This window comes from Podarcis filfolensis, assembly GCF_964270895.1.
Source record: "Podarcis filfolensis genome assembly, chromosome: 11".
Taxonomy (NCBI): Eukaryota; Metazoa; Chordata; class Lepidosauria; order Squamata; family Lacertidae; genus Podarcis; species Podarcis filfolensis.
This window is the reverse complement of record NC_139613.1, coordinates 13563273-13584883: the sequence shown is the minus strand read 5'-3', so window position 1 is coordinate 13584883 and position 21611 is coordinate 13563273.

Below are 21611 nucleotides of genomic sequence, written 5' to 3'. Positions count from 1 at the left end.
TTCACCCAGTGTCAGGTACTGAATCTGGGAATTATGCTAAGCTCAGCCCACGTGATCCAAAATTGGAACCTGGACTGATTTGAACAAAGATAAAAAAATAAACCAACCCTCCAACAAAACCCACCCCACCCCAGATGCAATTTCAAAGCCAGTTTCACACTGGGATTTATTCCATTTCCTGCCATCGCCTAAATTCTGGCACAGGTTTCCACCAGGAGGATCATGTGCCAAGGGAGGAGATTGTTGCAGCAGAAAATTTCTGCAAGCTCCATTCTGCCATGGCTATGGATGGAGCTGTGTTTTAAGGATTAGGTGATGATTCTGAAACTTCACAAACAGCCCAAACATTCAATGATGTGCTGGCCAGGATAGGACTGCTGCCAATGTAGGTGGAATTTAGTGCCTTTCCTCTCATTTTGTCCAGCAGTCTGAGAGAGAGTACCTGTGCCTGAGAGCTGGGATTTAAAGGGACTCCTCATTTAAACCCAAAGATGTCTAATTCAAGTTCAATGTTTAGCTTTATAATAAAACAAAAACACAACACTATGATGTAGCAGAGTGACAGTCTGTGTTGAGGACTGTCATCCCCTCTTTTTGTCCTGTGTGTTGCCTTTTATTTGTATGTTTTATTTGGATTGCGATGTTCATTTGTGCAAGTGGGATCTAAGAAGCAGGCAGGCAGGATGGAAATCTTACAAGCAAAGCAACCAACAAATCCTATTCACATCCGTGGTTGTTGGTGGGTGGACTGGGAGGGTGGAAGGCAGGGAGGTCAATGGAGCCAGAGCCAATAGCAGGCAGAGTTAGAGCCAATGAGATCTAATATCAGAACCAGGTAGTTCTGGCTTTGCCTTCATCCTCATTCCCTGCTCAGCTCCACAGTGGCAACACTAAGGAAGAGGAAGGCAATAGCCAGCCTGGAGTGGCTGTAAGTAAGAACAGCACCAATTACTGCATGGTGGTTATGGAGTCAGAAATATTACAGTTCTAGGAAAACATCACCAATCCCCCCCCCCCCATTTGAACAGCTTTATTTTATGCTTTTGCTGACAAGTCAAAAATCTGGACTTAAAAAAAAGTAGTTAACTGCCAGATATCCCCATTCTCTTCTGCGCTAATGTTTAATGATGCCATTCTCTAATAATAATGCATTAAGACGCACACTGAAGACAGCCTACTTCATTTTCGCTTTGGTCCGCCTGGAGGACTGCTTGAATCTTACAGATGAAAGGCTAATACTTTTATCCTTTAAACTACTCAGTCAGCCCCTGAAACTAAAGAAAAGGAGAATAATTGGCACTTTGCAGAGTAAGAATAGAACAATGGCACTTCCCTCGGTGCTCAAATGCTATTTTGCATCTGTCTTCATATTCATTTCATTGTATGGACAAATTAAATAATGCTACCTAAAGAATTAAATTGCGCTCTGTGTGTGTATTCTTTAACGTGCATTAGGACTGGAATTAATTTTCCAGATGGTCATCACCCTTGCATCCCAAAGCACATGGAGGAAAAACAACTTCATTGACGGGGACCCGTGACTGTGGGTCTGTGGATGAGGAAACTGTCATATCCACTTTGAATCTATTGGTTATAAAGACATCATGGGGCACAGTCCTGGGAATATGCACTACACCAGGCCAGAATATTTATCCACCTAAGCCAAAATTGTGTACTCTGAGTATGGCGGCAGCTCTCCAGGTCCCCAGGAAGGGATTCTTTTCCCATTTCCCGCAGTCTTTCCCAGATGCATATAAAGCACTCTGTCACTGAAACATCAAAGTCCCCAATCAATTAAATGCTTCCCTCGCCCAAGACCTACAGAAATGAACGGCACTTGTGCAAGATCAATGCTGTTCATTTCATGGGACTTCTGTGGATTTTCTTCCCAGTAGATTGGGCCCATTGTCACTGAGCAGTGTCCAGAAGAACAACAACTGTGAATGCTTATGTATCTAAAACCCATTTCCTAAAATCAGGCCACACTGTAGAAATATAGCCTGAAACTAGATTATAATTCCAGACAGCTGGATCCTAGGGCTCTGGCTATGTGGAGGCACCCTCATGATAGCCCTGAGGAGACTCTCAGCCATTCGGCGCCATCATTCATCCCAAAAGGAGTGGGGCAAATATGCATCCCTCTCAACCACAAGACCCCAGTTAGGGTGCAGCCTTTCTGCAGCCAACAGCTTGGTGTGTTTTTTTCTAGCACAGAGAAGCTGCTTGTGAAAATGGCACTTGCTTTTATTTTTATTCCTCCTTGCCCGTTTGCTGCAAACCCCTGAGCATCTGCTGGTTTGTCAATTGCACTTAGTTAAAATGGATTCACTCTTGCTGCGCGAGGGGACCGTTTAGGCGGGCTAGCTAGAGAAAATTAGTTTGACTTCACCAACATTAACTAGACTGATAGAGCGTAATTATGATATGCCTTGTGACAAGGGAAGTCACCTGGTGCAGGAACCTTGGGTGTGTAGGTTTCGCTGTTTACTGTGCTCAGTTTCGAATAGGAAAAGATCAAACTGGTAAAGAAATGCATCAGTTTTAAAGGCACCACCAGAGCTCTTCATTTCAGTTTGCAAACCCTGTACATGCAAACTGAGAATGGCTGTAGCTCAGTGGCAGATTGCAGGCAGAAGCTCCCAGGTTCAGTTCCCTGAATTTCCAGGTAGGGTTGGGAATGTTCCGTCTGAAATCCAGGAAAAACTGCTGCCAGTACTGACGACACAGAGCTAGATGGGTCAATGATCTGCTTCAGTATCATACATTCTAATAATAAATAATAATAATTTATTATTTGTACCCCGCCCATCTGTCTGGGTTTCCCCAGCCACTCTGGGCGACTTCCACAGAGACCAAAAATACACTAAAATGTCACAATTAAAAACTTCCCTGAACAGGGCTGCCTTAAGATGTCTTCTGAATGTCAGGTAGTTGTTTATCTCTTTGACATCTAATTGGGAGGGCGTTCCACAGGCCGGGCACCACTACCGAGAAGGCCCTCTGCCTGGTTCCCTGTAACCTCACTTCTCGCAATGAGGGAACCACCAAAAGGCCCTTGGCGCTGGATCTCAGTGTCCAGGCTGAACGATGGGGGTGGAGACGCTCCTTCAGGTATACAGGACCGAGGCCGTTTGGGGCTTTAAAGGTCAACACCAACACTTTGAATTGTGCTCGGAAACGTACTGGGAGCCAATGCAGATCTCTCAGGACCGGTGTTATATAGTCCCGGTGGCCACTCCCAGTCACCAGTCTGGCTGCCGCATTCTGGATTAATTGCAGTTTCCGGGTCACCTTCAAAGGTAGCCCCACATAGAGCGCATTGCAGTAGTCCAAGCGGGAGATAACTAGAGCATGCACCACTCTGGCGAGACAGTCCACAGGCAGGTAGGGTCTCAGCCTGCGTACCAGATGGAGCTGGTAGACAGCCGCCCTAGACACAGAATTAACCTGCGCCTCCATGGACAGCTGTGAGTCCAAAATGACTCCCAGGCTGCGCACCTGGTCCTTCAGGGGCACAGTTACCCCATTCAGGACCAGGGAGTCCCCCACATCCATCCACCCCCTGTTCCCCAAAAACAGTACTTCAGGATTCAACCTCAATCTGTTAGCCGCCATCCATCCTCCAACCACCTCCAGGTGGGTATCATCTCCATACTGATGATACTGATGATTCTATATTCTTAAAGCCTTTATTTATTGAGAAAGGTCTTGGCTCACTTCGCGTGCAGCAGGCCTCAGCTTCAACCATGGGCATCTCCAGGTAGGACCTCCTCCACACAATCCTGGAGACCAACTGCTGCTCACTGTGTCCACATACCATGTTTCTCTTTCTCAGTCAATCAGAGCTACAAAGTTGGAGGAAGCACACTCAGTCCTCTCGAAGTCCTTCAGCAATTGCTTCCACAGAAGAAAGACTAAGTTCTGTCCTATAACAAGAAGCCATCACATCTTAAGGATTAGATCTGATATGTAACTTAGATGCAGCAAATGGGTTACTGAAGTGGACAATTGAATGAGCCTAAATACTAGGTGTTAAATTGTGGGTGAACATATCAGACGACACAGCGATTCTTCAAACAGCTCTTGTTTATTCACAGGCCAGGACAGAACTGAACTGAAGGGTTCAGTCAGCCTGCTTATATAGAGCTCCAGTACAATGTAACTGTAACAATTTTCTAAAACTATCCAATCACTGAACGTCACTTTCGATCCCTTATTTGCATAACTATCTACAGTATCCCCCTGCTGGCCCAGGGTGAGAACTTCAGTACATAACACCAGGAATGCATTCAAACGGCCTAAATCCCTTTGCGTAATAATAATAATTAAAAGTAAGCATCGTTGCTGCTGTTAGGTTCACAGCAAATGCTCTTATTCTTAATATATTGGAATGCAAGCCTGAAATTACTCTAGAGCAGGCCTTTAGATCTTATTGAGATTCTCTCTTTAGATCAGGCCAATAGTCCAGCTAGGCAATTGTTTCAGAGATCATGCCTTATAAGCAAAAGATAATGGAAGGAGAATCCACTACCTCCTGAGGGAGACTGTTCCACATCAAACAGCTTTTACTGTCAGAAAGTTCTTCCTGATGTTTAGTCAGAATCTCCTTTCTAGTAACTTGAATTTATTGGTTCAAGTCCTACCCTCCGGAGCAGGAGAAGGAGAAGACAAGCTTGTTCCATCTTCCATGTGACAGCCCTTGAGATATTTGAAAATAGCTATCCTATCTTCTCTCACTCTCCTCTTTTCCAGGCTAAACATACCCAGCTCCTTCAACCATTCCTAATAAGGCTTGGTTTCCATATCCTTTATTACCTTGGTTGGCCTTTATTGCACGTGTTCCAGCTTATCAACATTCTTCTTAAACTGTGGTGCCCAGAACTGGACACAGTATTCCATGTGTAGTCTGAGCAAGGCAGAATAGAGTGATGCTCTTACTTCCCTTGATTGGAACACTGTACTTCTGTTGATGTCTTCTGTCCTCGCTTGTTTCCCCCCAACACCTGGTATTCAGGGGAACACTGCCCCTGACCATGGAGGCTGCATTCAATGATGAAAGAAATAGTCATTTATTATGAATTAGCCATGTGGATTTCTGGCTACTGCAATTCACCATGCATGATGCCCTATGGTATTGATTTCCAAAAGTAAATTATGCAGTGCTATGCGGGTGGCGCTGTGGGTTAAACCACACAGCCTAGGACTTGCTGATCAAGGTCGGTGGTTCGAATCCCCGCAACGGGGTGAGCTCCCGTTGCTCGATCCCTGCTCCTGCCAACCTTGCAGTTTGAAAGCACACCAGCGCAAGTAGATAAATAGGTACCACTCTGGTGGGAAGGTAAACGGCGTTTCCGTGCACTGCTCTGGTTCGCCAGAAGCGGCTTAGTCATGCTGGCCACATGAGCCAGAAGCTGTACGCCAGCTCCCTTGGCCAATAAAGCGAGATGAGCGCCGCAACCCCAGAGTTGTCCATGACTGGACCTAACGGTCAGGGGTCCCTTTACCTTTACCTATGCTCCCCACCATCATCTGAAGTGGCACCACTGACATTTGGTTCCCAAGTAATTAGAGAACCCCAGCTTCTAGTTTACATTTTAACTGTTTTGGGATTATCGGGACATAGGAAGCTGGCTTATACTGGCTCAGTCCATTGGTCTATCTAGCTCAATAATGTCAACACTGACTGGCAGAAGCTCACCAACGTTTCAGGCAGGGAATCTTTGCCAGCTCTACCTGGACATCCTGGGAATTGAACCTGGAACCTTCTGCATACAAGCCAGGTGCTGTACCACTGAGCTACAAGCCTACCCAGATGTTTTTCTTGTTCCTTATTCCTTTTCTCCAAAATTTATGTGCCAGAAAACTGCCCCAGGGAGCAATGAGTTACTGGCAAACTGTTCAAACTTACAGAATTTTGCCAGGTAAATCAAACAGATATATCAAACAGATAGAGAATTACGGAGTGTTTTTTTTTTCTTTTCTTGCCTATTTATGCTTTCCCCCTCTTTTAAATTAAAGATGGGAGGGGGGGAAGAGTGGTTAGGTAGCTGGCCTTTAAGCCTTCAATTAATTGAACAAAGATTTTAAAATTGTTCAATTGGTTTCATTAGGAAGTGTATAATAGAATAATAAAGTAAAACAAATGATATAAAGCAGACCCACTAATTAGCTCTACATGATTGATACAGCTTTGGTCTAGGCATTTGATCTCGAACAAAATGCAGTTCCTTGTTAAGAGGATTTTTAATTGATGTGCAAAGAGGTATTAGATGATGTTGGAAAATAATTACTCAAAAGCTATTCATGCATTTGGCTGAACATAACAAATGAAGTTTGGGCACAGGATTTGGCGGAGTGGACACGTACTAATTAATAATGAGAAGAACAAGCATCTTCCAGTAGTTTTTAACCCAGTCTTTGCTAGGAGAATGCCTAGCAATTATGCGCCATAATGAGGTTGTCATCTAAACAAAATCAACATTACTTAGATGTCAGGCGACATTGCTAAAGCTGGAACCTATGGAAGATGCTCTCTTCTCTTTGCAGATGGCTATGTGGTATTAATCATCAAAAATGTTTCTAGTCCCCCAGCTGTCATTAAAATGCTGGTTGAAGGGACGGCACTGCCACTTTGCTCGATTTTAGATGGTGAATATGATGCTATCCTGGCAGCAGAGGAGGTTCTGAAGATCCTGAGATACATGCAGTGGAAAAAAATATCATTATCCAAGCCCCTGTTACCTTCAGTTCTGTGAACCGCCCTGAGATCTTTGGATGAAGGGAGGTATACAAATTTAATAAATCAATTTGCCCTAACCTAGACAGCATCTTAAAAAGTAGAGACATCACCTTGCCAACAAAGGTCCGTATAGTAAAAGCTTTGGTTTTCCCAGTAGTGATGTATGGAAGTGAGAGCTGGACCATAAAGAAGGCTGATCGCCAAAGAATTGATGCTTTTGAATTATGGTGCTGGAGGAGACTCTTGAGAGTCCCATGGACTGCAAGAAGATCAAACCTATCCTTTCTTAACGAAATCAGCCCTGAGTGCTCACTGGAAGGACAGATTTTGAAGCTGAGGCTCCAATACTTTGGCCACCTCATGAGAAGAGAAGACTCCCTGGGAAAGACCCTGATGTTGGGAAAGATGGAGGGCACAAGGAGAAGGGGACAACAGAGGACGAGATGGTTGGATAGTGTTCTCGAAGCTACCAGCATGAGTTTGACCAAACTGTGGGAGGCAGTGGAAGACAGAAGTGCCTGGCGTGCTCTGGTCCATGGGGTCACGAAGAGTCGGACATGACTAAACGACTAAACAACAACAACAAAGGAACCCCTGACCATTAGGTCCAGTCGTGGCCGACTCTGGGGTTGCGGCGCTCATCTTGCTTTATTGAGGTAATATATATCACTGCTGAGTCCTCAGTGTTTAGCAAAGACTACCCAATATATGCTTCAAAAAAATAAAAGTAAACACCAATTGCCTCCATCCCCAGAAAGAATTTGGGTGTGTATTCACTTAGCATCTAGGATGAGATTCCTGCATTCCCAGGGGTTGGACTAAATGGCCTTCAATCCCCTTCCAAGTCTACAGTTCTATGATTCCATGAAAAGTAATTTCCACAGAGTCCAATGAAACTTACCCACAGTTACAGAATTATTGATAACAATTTAAGGAGAGGATTGAGAAATTTTGTTCAGGTCAACAAAATTCATTTTTCTTTCTTTCACAAGTTTTATATACCGCTGGATTGTAGTTTAAGAAAAGATTGATTCTTCCATCCTTAATCAGTAAGCAGATAATCACCTGTACCAAATGTCTCAAATGGAAATTCTATATACCTGTCAAAGTTGGGCCTGTGATGACCATTGTTTTGCCTTGATAAAATGACCACACCTGTTTTCTGCATCTGGTTCTCCACCTGAAATGGAGTGGGAAATGTTATTCGGCAGGGTAAAGCTCATGTGATGAATTTGCCGTATTCTTTGAATGGCAGAGGAAAGCAAGCAAGAACAAAATTATGTTCATACTCCTGTCTGCAGTATAAATCTCACTCCTTGCTGAAATCCAGCCTAGGTTGCACAGTGGGATAAAGGAGTCAAAGTTCAGCCTCTTCATTTCCTGTTTCAATAACCCGATTATTGACATACTAATCTGTCACAACGGTCTACAGCTTAGTTACCAAACAGGGAACGTTCAAATCAAGCAGCGATTAATGCATGACAAAGTGCTCCAGGTAATTCGGCAATAAGCGCCAAATCACCTAGAATTGTAATACATTTTTTTTTAATAGCTAAAATTGGGAAGGGGTGGGAGGCAAGAGATCTGACAGGCTGTTGTCGGGTGCAAGGAACAAGAACAACAACAGCACATGCTATTTTGGAGAGGTAGCCCAGGAATCGCTATTAAGGAGAAATCAATGGTTACCCATCTTTCGAGCCGACACTAGGAGCGGCGTGACAAGGGCATCACATTTTTCCTAATCAAGCAGATTCCGCAGAAGCCGAGAGTCTAGCTGAGCTTGCTATATGCAGCTGTAGTGTGGCTGCTACTTAATGGAGCAGGTCATAGTTATAACACCCCAAAGAAATCAACCAGTCTCAGCCCGAGGAACACAGAAGAAATGTTGAAAATCCAACTGCTCTGTATTAAATCACTTCCATAGGTCAGCCACAGCCTGCAGAGGGAGGGCTGTATGCAATAATAAAACAATGTCAACTTCTGGCTGGTGACTCAGATCTCGCTCTCACACACAGTTTGAGAATCAAAAAAGCTGTTCTTTATAGGATCGTAGAACTGTAGAGTTGGAAGGGACCCCAAAGGATCATCTAGTTCAACCCCCTGCAATGTAGGAATCGCAAATTACCCCTTGACAGGTGGCCATCCAACCTCTGTTTACAAACCTCAAATGAAGGAGAGTCCACCACCTTCTGAGGGAGTCCATTCTACTGTTGAACAGTTTTTACAATCAGAAAGTTCTTCCTAATATTTAGTTGAAATTGCCTTTCTTGTACAGTGGTACCTCGGATTTCAAACAGCTTAGTTCACGAACAACTTGGAACCCGAACGCTGCAAAACCGGAAGTAGGTTTCCGTTTTTCGAACTTTCTTCAGAAGTCGAATGTGCTCTGTTTTGAGTCCCCCTGTGTTTCCTGTTGCGCTGCTAATTTGCGCCCCCCCCCCCATTGTAATTCAAACATTCTGTTTCCAATTGCATTGTTCTGAGGTGATATTTGGAGCTTATATTTGGTGCTTTTGTTTTTGCTATTTATTTTGTGTTTTTTTTGTTTTGAGGCTTTTTCAGTTAATTTGTTTTTGTGACTGTGTGGATTCTAGTTCAGCTACTGATTGATTGATTGATTGTGGGACTGCAGAAATGCATAAAAGCCCCCCATCCAAACAATGACCGCAGGTAAGGAAAAATAATAATTTTAATTTTTATCATCTACAATACTGTTTTATTTATTTTATAGTACAGTACATTGTTTATTGCTTTCATTTTATGGATCAATGGTCTCACAAGATAGTAAAATTCATGTTAAATTCCTTTTAAAAGTCTTGAACGGATTAATCCGTTTTGCATTACTTTCTATGGGAAAGCGCTCCTTGGTTTTGGAATACTTTGGTTTTGGAAGGGACTTCCGGAATGGATTAAGTTTGAGAACCAAGGTAACACTGTAATATGAATCCATTGGTTTGGGTCCTACCCTCTGGAGCAGCATTTAAAGACCATCCCATTCCCATCTTCTTTATGCAGCCATGGTGCATTTTACAGGAGGAGAAGGAATCCATAAGGTGTTTTTTATTACACAAAGAAGTTCAGAGTGATGGACATGATTCTTCACACCCATTATACCTTCACATAACTCCTGTGAAGGACATGAAGATGAGGAGGAGCAACTTGCCCAATCACAATAAGGCTTGAAGTGCACCGGGACACACACAGACGCCAAGTCTCTTAAGCAGAGATAAGGACCATGGACAGCTCTCAAGCTTCCCTGCTGACTGGGGCTTCCCCGCCTGTTGCAACTACAGAGGGATGTTGTCCCAGTAGCTACCTGAGGCCCTTTGTAGGTGAACATTCCCAGTCAGTCCTTCAACTAGACTTCAAGGCAGCAAAGTAGGAAGCAGTGCTTACCACACAAGGTGATTTCTACAAGGCAGCTCTTGAAGACTGTTTGGAGGGTTTCATGGCTTCAGGGAGCAATAGGTGGCCTGGAAAGTGGCAGGCAGGAAGGGAGGGATGCACCAGATGCAAGCAGACTGCAGCATCCATACCGGCTCCCCATGATCTGAGCACACCCCAGAATCAGGTGTAACAGTCTAATGAGAGGGCTAGACCACAACAGTAACTGTTTAAATTGGGCCTTGGCATCACTGTGAATATTCATGGCTCCAGGTTCTTCTGGAAATCCCATGTGCATAGATAGAATAATTTTTTAGGTTACTTTTCTAAGGAAGTTTCTAAGGAAGGAAGGAAGGAAGGAAGGAAGGAAGGAAGGAAGGAAGGAAGGAAGGAAGGAGCTAACCAACATGGATTTATCTTAATCTTTAACTTTGAAATCTGCTAATCAGACTCTCTAAGTCTCCCACCCACCCAGTCTTATTGTGTCCTGTTTTTCTCAGTTAATAGAGGCACATCATAACAAGCAATCAATAAAAAGCATTGATAACAAAAAGCATGAGAAATTAAAATAATTGCCAAGCAGAGCCATAGCTAGGTGATCTTGTGCCCCTGGCAGAACTGTCCAGATTGTGCCCCCTAGCCATGGACAAATTAGCTCTTCTTTCCACCTCTCCTTCACCCCACCCCCACCCATTCAATTCACCCTCTATTAAAAACCTTTTCTTATGAGGCAATAATCAATATTTATATTTATGGACATATTTTAAAGCTGATTTTGTGGGGGGGGGCATCGCCTGAGCCCCTGGCAGGGGCCACCTCAGCACCCCCCAGCTACGGCCCTGCTGCCAAGCATCATCATGAAACACCACAGTGAAGATGTGTTTTTTGTCACATAATTTGAATTCTTTGCCTTATGGTTACTATTATTCTCAAAAAATAAATAAATCATAAATCTAAAACATGTATGTTATTTAATAAAAATTAATTTAGCCTTTATTGCAAACATTCTTTTTGCACATAATGGGCCTGTTTTCTCCTTGTGAGAACTTATACAACTTTAAGCTTTTCTTCATGTTAGCTGCTCCTAGACGCAAGTGTCTCCTAGACGCAAATAATAATAATAATAATAATAATAATAATAATAATAATAATAATAATAATTTGTTATTTGTACCCTGCCCATCTGGCTGGGTTTCCCCAGCCACTCTGGGCGGCTTCCAATAAAGATTTAAAATACATTAAAATGTCACACATTAAAAACTTCCCTGAACAGGGCTGCCTTCAGGTGTCTTCTAAATGTCAGGTAGTTGTTTATCTCTCTGACATCTGATGGGAGGGCGTTCCACAGGGTGGGCGCCACTACCGAGAAGGCCCTCTGCCTGGTTCCCTGTAGCTTTGCTTCTCGCAATGAGGGAAATACCTGTTTGTGTTTGCTAAGTTAGAGGGAGTGCCCCCATAAGTGGCAGCGGCATGGCATTTGGCTAAATCTCAGGTGCCTCTGTGCATGTGCAACGAAACATGCTTAGTTTGGTCAGAATTGGGTATACACTTCCAGTGATAATGCTAAATGCATTGATTTTGGCAAATGAGCCACCATAGCCACTATAGGGCCATCAGAATTTGTGTCCCGGGCTTTTTAGACTCATCTACCCATGTACTGGGTCGCGGGTGGCGCTGTGGTCTAAACCCTGAGCCTCTTGGGCTTGCCAGTCAGAAGGTTGGCAGTTCAAATCCCCACGATGGGGTGAGCTCCCGTTGCTCTGTCCCAGCTAACCTAGCAGTTTGAAAGCACACCAGTGCAAGTAGATAAATAGGTACCGCTCCGGCGGGAAGGTAAATGGCATTTCTGTGCACTCTGGTTTCCATCACAGTGTCCCATTGTGCCGGAAGTGGTTTAGTTCTGCTGGCCACATGACCCGGAAAGCTGTCTGTGGACAAACGCTGGCTCCCTTGGCCTGAAAGCGAGATGAGCGCTGCAACCCCATGGTCACCTTTACCTTTACCTTTATCTTTACCTTTTATCCATGTACTATCTTAAACCAATCGGGTGGATTGGTTGCCAGATGTGAAATATATTGCCATTATTTTCAGCACCCCTACCCCACTAAAAGGAAAACAGAGCAATACGTTTGACTGCAGAAGTAGCCAGAAGGAGGTGTAGAAGATCCCATCCAACTGCCTTAGGGACTCCACTCTGGATTTGTGTAGGGTTTACTCCTGGGCCTTTTCTTCTCTTGGAGATGTCCTGCAAGGCAGCGGAGGTTTTGGATCAGAGTTTGCCTTCTCCTAGATGGGCTCCCTTCCCAGGTTGACAAGCCCCATCTGCTCCTCACTTCCTTCTACGGCACATGAAGAAACAGGTGACTAGGGGTAAAAAAACATTGTCCTTTGGATAGCTGTTTGGACTGGCTGTTTATGGTGTGGTGTTGCTTATTAATTTTATGTCATTTTTAAATTTTATCTAACTTCTTTTATTCCCAAAACCACTTGATTTCCTTAAGACTGGAAGCCCCTTGAGAACAGGTCTATTAACATTTAGAAGCACTGTTGTAAGCTGCTCTGAGCCCACGAGCTCAGAGTGGGATATAAATCAACCCAATAAATCAATCGGTCTCCTCTTCCATTGCTGACAGGCCAATGCAGTTCTTAGCTAATGGGGAAACACACTTCAGTTTATGAGTATCTGCAATTCGTCCAGGGTGACACAAAGTGAGGGGTGAGCAGTTGCCAAATGGACCTTTTGCTTACAGGACTGGCTTATAATAATACGTACTCAAGGGAGCAGAGCAGTGAGTTGGCCAATCATATTGATGCACAGGAGGAAGGATCACATGGTCTGATGAATCATGGCCCCTGCTCCCTGTTCATCTTTCATGGTGCTCTTGTTCAGAACAACCAGAAGTGAAGCAGGGAGGCTGCCGTGGCAATGATGCAAGACTGTTAGGAACGATAAATATTTTAGAATTGCAAGCAATCTGCCTTCCCTTCATGCCTGCAATTCCATGAACCTATTGTAAACTGTACTCAAGATTAAAAAAAAGGGGGGGGGAGTCGTGATGACTAGATCAAGATGCAGAAACTTAACTAACCCAGTGGAAATTTCCCTCACTTAAAAAAACAACAACTATACAGGAAGATTCCACTGGAAGACAAGTTCCTAAATGGTCTGAGTTTAGGAGGAATGGAAGGAAGCATGTACTAGATAGTTCCAACTGGCAAACTGGAATTCATTTAATTTCTTACTCGCCATTTTGTCCTATAAACTCAAATACTTATTAGCACTGTAAATATGCCTTTTAACTGGCTGGCTGACAGCTCACATGTTTCCTGCGTTGTCTCCTTAAACATTTATGAGTGTTCATGAATATGCAAAATTCTCAATCTAACGCCTGCAAAATGGCTGCAAGTACAAATGCTGCGTTAATATTTCATATAGCGATGGAAGCAAATCAACAATCATAAATTTTGAACAAATATGTTGCTTCATTAATAACTAATGAGCCAGTTGCAAGTGAGCTTGCGATTTGGCATTTAATACTAAAAGTGGTGTTTAAAAAGAGCTTATGCGCCGGCAGGATCTTTCCTTATAAAAGGCATCGCACAGAACCACCGGCTGGGTGGGTAGGGCGTAGAACAAGCAAGTGTAGAGACTTCTAAAAATTGACGCTCCTGCAGGATGTACCCACTTAATGTAGCTGAAAAACACAACTCAAGAAAGTTATTGCTAGATCCACAAGAATAACTTTCATTCCCAAGTTTTTGTGCTATCCTTTTGCATTGTGAGGGGCGCTCATTCAAGATTTCCCCTGACGTACTTCCTGTAGACTGAGGCAAACAAAACTGGGCACGGTTATTAGTCCTTCTCTACATAGCTACCAGCAAGAGTCACACACTTCTCCCATCGCTTTATGCAGCTGTAGAGACCTCTTCTGTAGAAGTCGGCAGGTTGCGTCAGAAGCCACGACTTGACCTCAGAAATCAGCATTTCATCCTCTGGAAAAAGCTTGCCCTTCAAAAATAACTTCATGGTTAGAAAGAGGTGGAAGTCCGATGGTGCAAGGTTGGGAGAATAAGGGGGGTGAGGAAGGATTTCATAGTCACAGGACCGTGCTTCCGTCTGAGCAACATGCGAGTTGTGAACTGGGGTGTGATCCTGCAGGAGGCAGACACCTTTGGTCAGCATACCACACCTCTCGATTTTGATGGCCTTCCGCAATTTTGGCAGCAGTGAAGCATAATATGTCCCGGTAATTGTGGTACCCTTTGCCAGGAAATCCATCATCACTACTCTGCACTGGTCCCAAAAGACCATGAGCATGACCTTGCCCACTAATGGTTGGACACGTACCTTCTTTGGAGGTGGTGAGGTAGAGTGCTTCCATTGTTTGGACTGGGATTTAGTCCCTGGGTCATAATGATGGACCCATGTTTCGTCCTGAGTAGTTAGTCTGGCGAAGAAGAACATAAGAAGAGCCTGCTGGAAAAGGAGAGTGGCTCATCTAGTCCAACCTCCTCTTCCTATAGCAACCAACCAGATGCAATGGGAAGCCTGCAAGCAGGACCTGAGTGCAACAGCACTCTCCCAGTGGTGCCAGTGTGGTGTAGTGGTTAAGAGCGGTGGACTCGTAATCTGGTGAAACGGGTTCGCGTCCCCGCTCCTCCACATGCAGCTGCTGGGTGACCTTGGGCTAGTCACACTTCTCCAATCCCCCTGCAATAGAGGAATCACAGCTAATAATTTTATTTTATTTTTTAACTTGTTCCCATGCAACTCCAGGCATTTTTGGATAATGCCAGTTTTCTGCATCCATTTCATTCTGGTTTCCAACCCAGTTTTCCCCTGGGACTACTTTGAACCTCTGCAATTTTCAGTACCAAAAATTATGGTTTCTTGCTAGCCTGAGATAGGGAATTGGGTTCACACTGCTTCTTTGGTCCTGTTCATTTCCAGAAGGTGCCGCTAGGGGACTGGATTTGTGCCCCATGACCACAATCATGTGATATATTCCATTACCCACAGGTCTATGTGAAAACCTCGAGTGTTCCACTTTCCCTTTCATTAGGAGACACCACAAAGACAAATCCAACGCGGACCTTACCCAGGTATATATATATTTTAACCCCATCTTAATTTTCTTAATTAGCATCAAGGTTGTGTTTTACTACCAAATCACATACGACAGCAGCCTTGAATCTTCAGTAATGGAATTCCTCGTGGAAAGGAACTCTGGCAAACGATGCCTCCCTGATCCTACTGAGAAAAATCTTGTTCCAGCATAATTTGCTTTAAATCTATAATTACTTCGATTGTGATTAAATTACAGTCGGTCTTGGTGTTTCTCCTACATGGTAGCTATTCTCATCTACAATTAGGTGGAGGAATGATGCTAACTGCACATTTCTCCTCTGTACTGACTGTGATGCTATTGTCCCCTTTTGAGCATACATAATGAAAGGGTTTAGTCCTCGTCTTGTGGAATTTCACCCACCAGGTGGAGGGAGTCCCCCCCCCCTATTATTACTGACTCAGCATAAAGAGATTCACCATGGAACTGGTGTGGTGGATCAGAGACCACGTTATCACTCAGGAAGTGCCCCAGTTCAAAGTGCCCAAGTAGATAACTGCCATGGTGCTGCCTTTGAAGATGGACTGGATACTTCAGTTGGCTAGCAGACTCCTAAGGTAAAGGTAAAGGGTAAAGGGACCCCTGAGCAATGGCAAACCTAGACAGCATCTTAAAAAGTAGAGACATCACCTTGCCAACAAAGGTCCGCATAGTTAAAGCTATGGTTTTCCAAGTAGTGATGTATGGAAGTGAGAGCTGGACCATAAAGAAGGCTGATCGCCGAAGAATTGATGCTTTTGAATTATGGTGCTGGAGGAGACTCTTGAGAGTCCCATGGACTGCAAGAAGATCAAACCTCTCCATTCTGAAGGAAATCAGCCCTGAGTCCTCACTGGAAGGACAGATCGTGAAGCTGAGGCTCCAATACTTTGGCCACCTCATGAGAAGAGAAGACTCCCTGGAAAAGACCCTGATGTTCAGAAAAGATTTAAATGAAAGGGGCTTTGCTGATAAAGAATCCAAATTTCAGACTGACATATTAAATAATGATTGTAAGTTTTTAGCAAAAATGTATAAGATATTGCTGGAATGGTATACGAAGGATGAGGAGGTAAAATCTGTGATGATTGATTGGGCCAAAGATATAAGACATAATATACAAATGGAGGAATGGGAAAGACTTTGGAAAGATGGTTTAAGATTCACTGCATGTACTGCTATAAAAGAAAATGTTATGAAGATGATGTATTGATGGTATATAACCCCCATAAAGTTAGCAAAAATGTATAAGATAAGTAACAAATGTTGGAAATGTAAAGAAAAGGAAGGCACTTTCTTTCATATGTGGTGGGAGTGTAAGAAGGTAAAATGCTTCTGGGAAATGATTTATAATGAATTGAAGAAAATGTTGAAATATACATTTACTAAGAAACCAGAAGCGTTTTTACTAGGTATTACAGGGAATGAGATAAACAAGAAAGAGAAGAAGTTATTTTTATACGCAGTGACTGCAGCAAGAATATTGATGGCCCAGAAATGGAAACAAGAGGAGCTGCCTACGATAGAAGATTGGAGAGCCAAAATGATGGACTATGCAGAATTGGACAGAATGACAGGAAGGATTCGGAATCGACGAGATCAAAGATTTACAGAAGATTGGGAGAAGTTTATTCAATATTTGCAAAAACTAAGTGATAACCAGATTACGTTTGTAAGTTTTAAGGAAGCTCTGTGATGTGAAAATCTAATAATAAGTATAAACAATGAAATTGAAGCTACCAGAATAAATAACAATAAGTAGGATTGTATTAAAAGTTATAAAATGAAGGAAGTTCAGACAAATTGAGGGAAGTCAAAAAAAATGGAATTAAGAGGTAATTAAGAAGTTTGACTGTACAACTTTGTTTTCTTTTTTTGTATTTGTAAACCAATAAAAATATAATTCAAAAAAAAAAAGGAAAAGACCCTGATGTTGGGAAAGATGGAGGGCACAAGGAGAAGGGGACGACAGAGGACGAGATGGTTGGATAGTGTTCTCGAAGCTACCAGCATGAGTTTGACCAAACTGTGGGAGGCAGTGGAAGACAGAAGTGCCTGGCGTGCTCTGATCCATGGGGTCACGAAGAGTCGGACACGACTAAACGACTAAACAACAACAACAAAGGAACCCCTGACCATTAGGTCCAGTCGTGGCCGACTCTGGGGTTACGGCGCTCATCTTGCTTTATTGAGGTTTATCAAGATTTATTGAGGGAGCTTCCAGGTCATGTGGCCAGCATGACTAAGCCCCTTCTGGCGAACCAGAGCAGCGCACGGAAACGCCGTTTACCTTCCTGCCAGAGCGGTACCTATTTATCTACTTGCACTTTGACGTGCTTTCGAACTGCTAGGTTGGCAGGAGAGCAGACTCCTAAAGGGACCCAAATAATCAGATTCTATTATAAAACGTATCACATTCAAATAGGGAAAAAACAACAAGTCAAATTCAGTATTACAATGAAATGATATAATCATGCTTAATAAATAGCAAATAATATCTCGAGAGCCTGCCTGCTTCATCTTCTGAGTCCTGATTTCATGTGCATCCTTGTTCAGAAAAATAGGTATTTACACCAGGGCCTTTTCAGATGTGGTGGCCAAGATTTGGAGCACTCTTCCAAGGGATGCTCACCTGACTCCTTCACTGTTTGCTCTTAGATGGGCAACAAAGACTCTTTGATTTCAATGACCCTTTGTAGAGTACCATCCTTCTCAGTGCTGCTTCCTGTTGCTGCTGCCTTTTAACAACGTAGTCTATTGGTCAGTTTTACAAGTGCAGTGGTATCTCAGGTTACATACACTTCAGGTTACATAGGCTTCAGGTTACAGACTCAGAAATAGTGCTTCAGGTTAAGAACTTTGCTTCAGGATGAGAACAGAAATCGTGCTCCGGAGGTGCGGTGGCAGCAGGAGGCCCCATTAGCTAAAGTGGTGCTTCAGGTTAAGAACAGTTTCAGGTTAAGTATGGACCTCCGGAACGAATTAAGTACTTAACCTGAGGTACCACTGTACATTGGCTTTACTTCTGATTGGCTGTCTCGGATATGTCACAGTAAGGGAGGACATAAAACCCGCCCCAAGTAAATAAGTAATAAGAAAATACAAATATCACACTGAGCCAAAAAAATGTACTTTTTGGTTTGACAGAACATCAAGACTAAGCTATTTGTAGCTGTCAGAGATGAACTAAGAGGTGGAAATCAGGAAGTAAAGGTGGAGCCATGGAGTTGCCCACCTCAGGTAAGTCTGATTGGAAGAAGGCAAGGCGAATCACACAGAGACAGAGGGAGTGTCGTGCTAGGCTGGAACTGTGTGTGACTGTCCCATGTGGTGAACAACCTAACTGCAGGTGGCAGCTTTTTCTATGAGAAACATCCAGGCCCTGGAATGACTCCATTCATTCTGGCTAGCCAATGGGTCCTCCTGGAAATGTTGATATTTTCCTCCCTCCCATTGCAAGAATCTCCTGATCTGATGTTTTGAGAAAGGAGGGTGCGGAAACTGCTCTTCTACTCTTCCGCTCCTGACTGACTGCCTGACTCTGTGTATGGAGAGAGTCTTATCTATGTAGTGACTAGATGGCTGAGTGGGAGCTGTAACACTCATGCAAGCCAGTAGTTCTTTAGTTTGTAGTATCTATTAGAAATAAAAGGAGTTATGCTTCACAGCTACCTTCCACGTTATTTATCCTCTGCTGAGTCTGGTGCTCACAATGCACAGTTGTGGGTCCAGTGCGCTGGGACCTGTTTTCCAGGATTGGAAGGTCTCTGAAAGTGCTCCAGTTGCCTAGCCCAGTTGGGGCGGAACCAGTTATTGAGCCCAGTCGCTGCACATCGGTTGAAAGGCGTACTGACAGGAAGAAGTATGAGAGGGCTTCCTCTTCCACTTGAACCTTGCTTGAGCCGCAAGGTGTTCCTGAGCCCTGGCATTGTTGGCTGTTCTCCAGTCCTGAATTGCTCCTTGATTCTGTCTCCTGGCAAATCCTAAATTACTCATTTTTCCTCATTTCCCAGTCCTAGTTCACCTCCGGCCACTTCCTCTGGCCCAGCTCTGATGACAAGCCCCCTCATGTGGATGGACTACCACAGGAATCCTTCCTAAATTTAATGTATCTCTTTAATGGGTGATTTTAATTCATACTATGATTTCTTGGAGGGACGCGGGTGGCACTGTGGATTAAACCACAGAGCCTAGGACTTGCCGATCAGAAGGTCGGCAGTTCGAATCCCCACGACGGGGTGAGCTCCCGTTACTCGGTACCTGCTCCTGCCAACCTAGCAGTTCGAAAGCACGTCAAAGTGCAAGTAGATAAATAGGTACCGCTCCAGCGGGAAGGTAAACGGCGTTTCCGTGTGCTGCTCTGGTTCACCAGAAGCGGCTTAGTCATGCTGGCCAAATGACCCGGAAGCTGTACGGCGGCTCCCTTGGCCAATAAAGCGAGATGAGCGCCGAAACCCCAGAGTTGGCCACGACTGGACCTAATGGTCAGGGGTCCCTTTACCTTTACCTTTATGATTTCTTGATTTCCGTTCTCTCATGATACACTAGCATGCCCAGGTTGGTATTCTGGAGACCGCCAACTTAAAGGCCATTGCCTACATTTGGCACAGATGCACACCTGCCACCTCAGATTACATTGCTTCTTTTCAGACCAAAAAATGTTCTATTTTCCAAAGGCCCGTATAAACAGTTGGATGTCAAAGAACAGAGCTCCACAGTAAATGTCTGGAGAAATGAATCGAGGTCATGAAGATCAGTTGTTTGAACCTGTTGATTTGCTTTAGGCTGATCAATGCACAAACAAGCTTGTCTTTTACCTTGGTGTGCGTTTTTAAATGCAGGCCCAAACAGCAGCACAGACTTGTTAAAAATCTCCAGATACTGTCAGAAAGGCCTACATTTTATGGGCTTGGTTTGAAGGCAAAAGGTTTTTTGTTTTGTTTTTTTGACGAGGTGTATGAAAAGCAAGCTCATAAATTGTTCTATAAAGTATAAACTCATTTTTTAAAAAAAAAAATCTCCTTTGGAAACTCAACTTTAATAATAATAATAACACTAAACCAATCTCGTTAGATCTGTCTCATATATTTATGTGCCTGGCTTACTTTCCACACAACTTGTAATTATAGAATATTATTTCTTTTTTTGGTACGCTTTAAAGCTATGTTGCCACCAGGTTCTGACATTTTAATTTAAGCAGAAGGTTGTGGGGTATTTTTTCTTTTCTTTTTTCCTTTTTCCTTTTTTTAAATAAAAAAAACCCTCTAACATTTTCTATTTTAGTAGAAAGACAAACACATGAACTCATTCCTGTTGCTTTATTCCAGAATTAATTTTGTTATAGTTCTACTGATAATTTTAGTTTAGGTGCTAATTATTGGCTTGTAATTATATAACTAAATTATAATTTTTTTTTGAAAAAGATCTTAAGACAGCTGTATGAAGAGCAGAGACATTCCATGATCAGAAACTGAGGTGTGTTTACTATGTCAAAAAAATTTTTGTTAACAACATTGGATGACAGGCCTAGTGTCACTATGCTTGGGCAGATGTTGAGTGCCTAACATAGATATAATTCTACTTTTTCGATACCAGTTCTGAGGGCTTGGAATTGGGAAGAGAAATTTCATGCTGAGCAACTGCAGTGGCCTCCATCTTTCTCATCTTCTCAGATACCTTTGGACCCCACCCCTCTCTGTGATGCTACGTCAGGACCCTGAAGCATTTTGTGGAATGAACATGGTAGCTGCTGCCGCTGCCTGCCTGAGCACTCATTTCAGTGTGGTGAAATAAGATCCTGAATAGACAAGCAATGCCTTCTATCGGGGTGAGGAACCTTTGGCCCTCCAAATGTTATAGAATCATAGAATCATAGAATCATAGAGTTGGAAGAGACCACAAGGGCCATCGAGTCCAACCCCCTGCCAAGCAGGAAACACCATCAGAGCACTCCTGACATATGGTTGGCAAGCCTCTGCTTAAAGACCTCCAAAGAAGGAGACTCCACCACACTCCTTGGCAGCAAATTCCACTGTCGAACAGCTCTTACTGTCAGGAAGTTCTTCCTAATGTTTAGGTGGAATCTTCTTTCTTGTAGTTTGGATCCATTGCTCCGTGTCCGCTTCTCTGGAGCAGCAGAAAACAACCTTTCTCCCTCCTCTATGTGACATCCTTTTATATATTTGAACATGGCTATCATATCACCCCTTAACCTCCTCTTCTCCAGGCTAAACATGCCCAGCTCCCTTAGCCGTTCCTCATCAGGCATCGTTTCCAGGCCTTTGACCATTTTGGTTGCCCTCTTCTGGACACGTTCCAGTTTGTCAGTGTCCTTCTTGAACTGTGGTGCCCAGAACTGGACACAATACTCCAGGTGAGGTCTG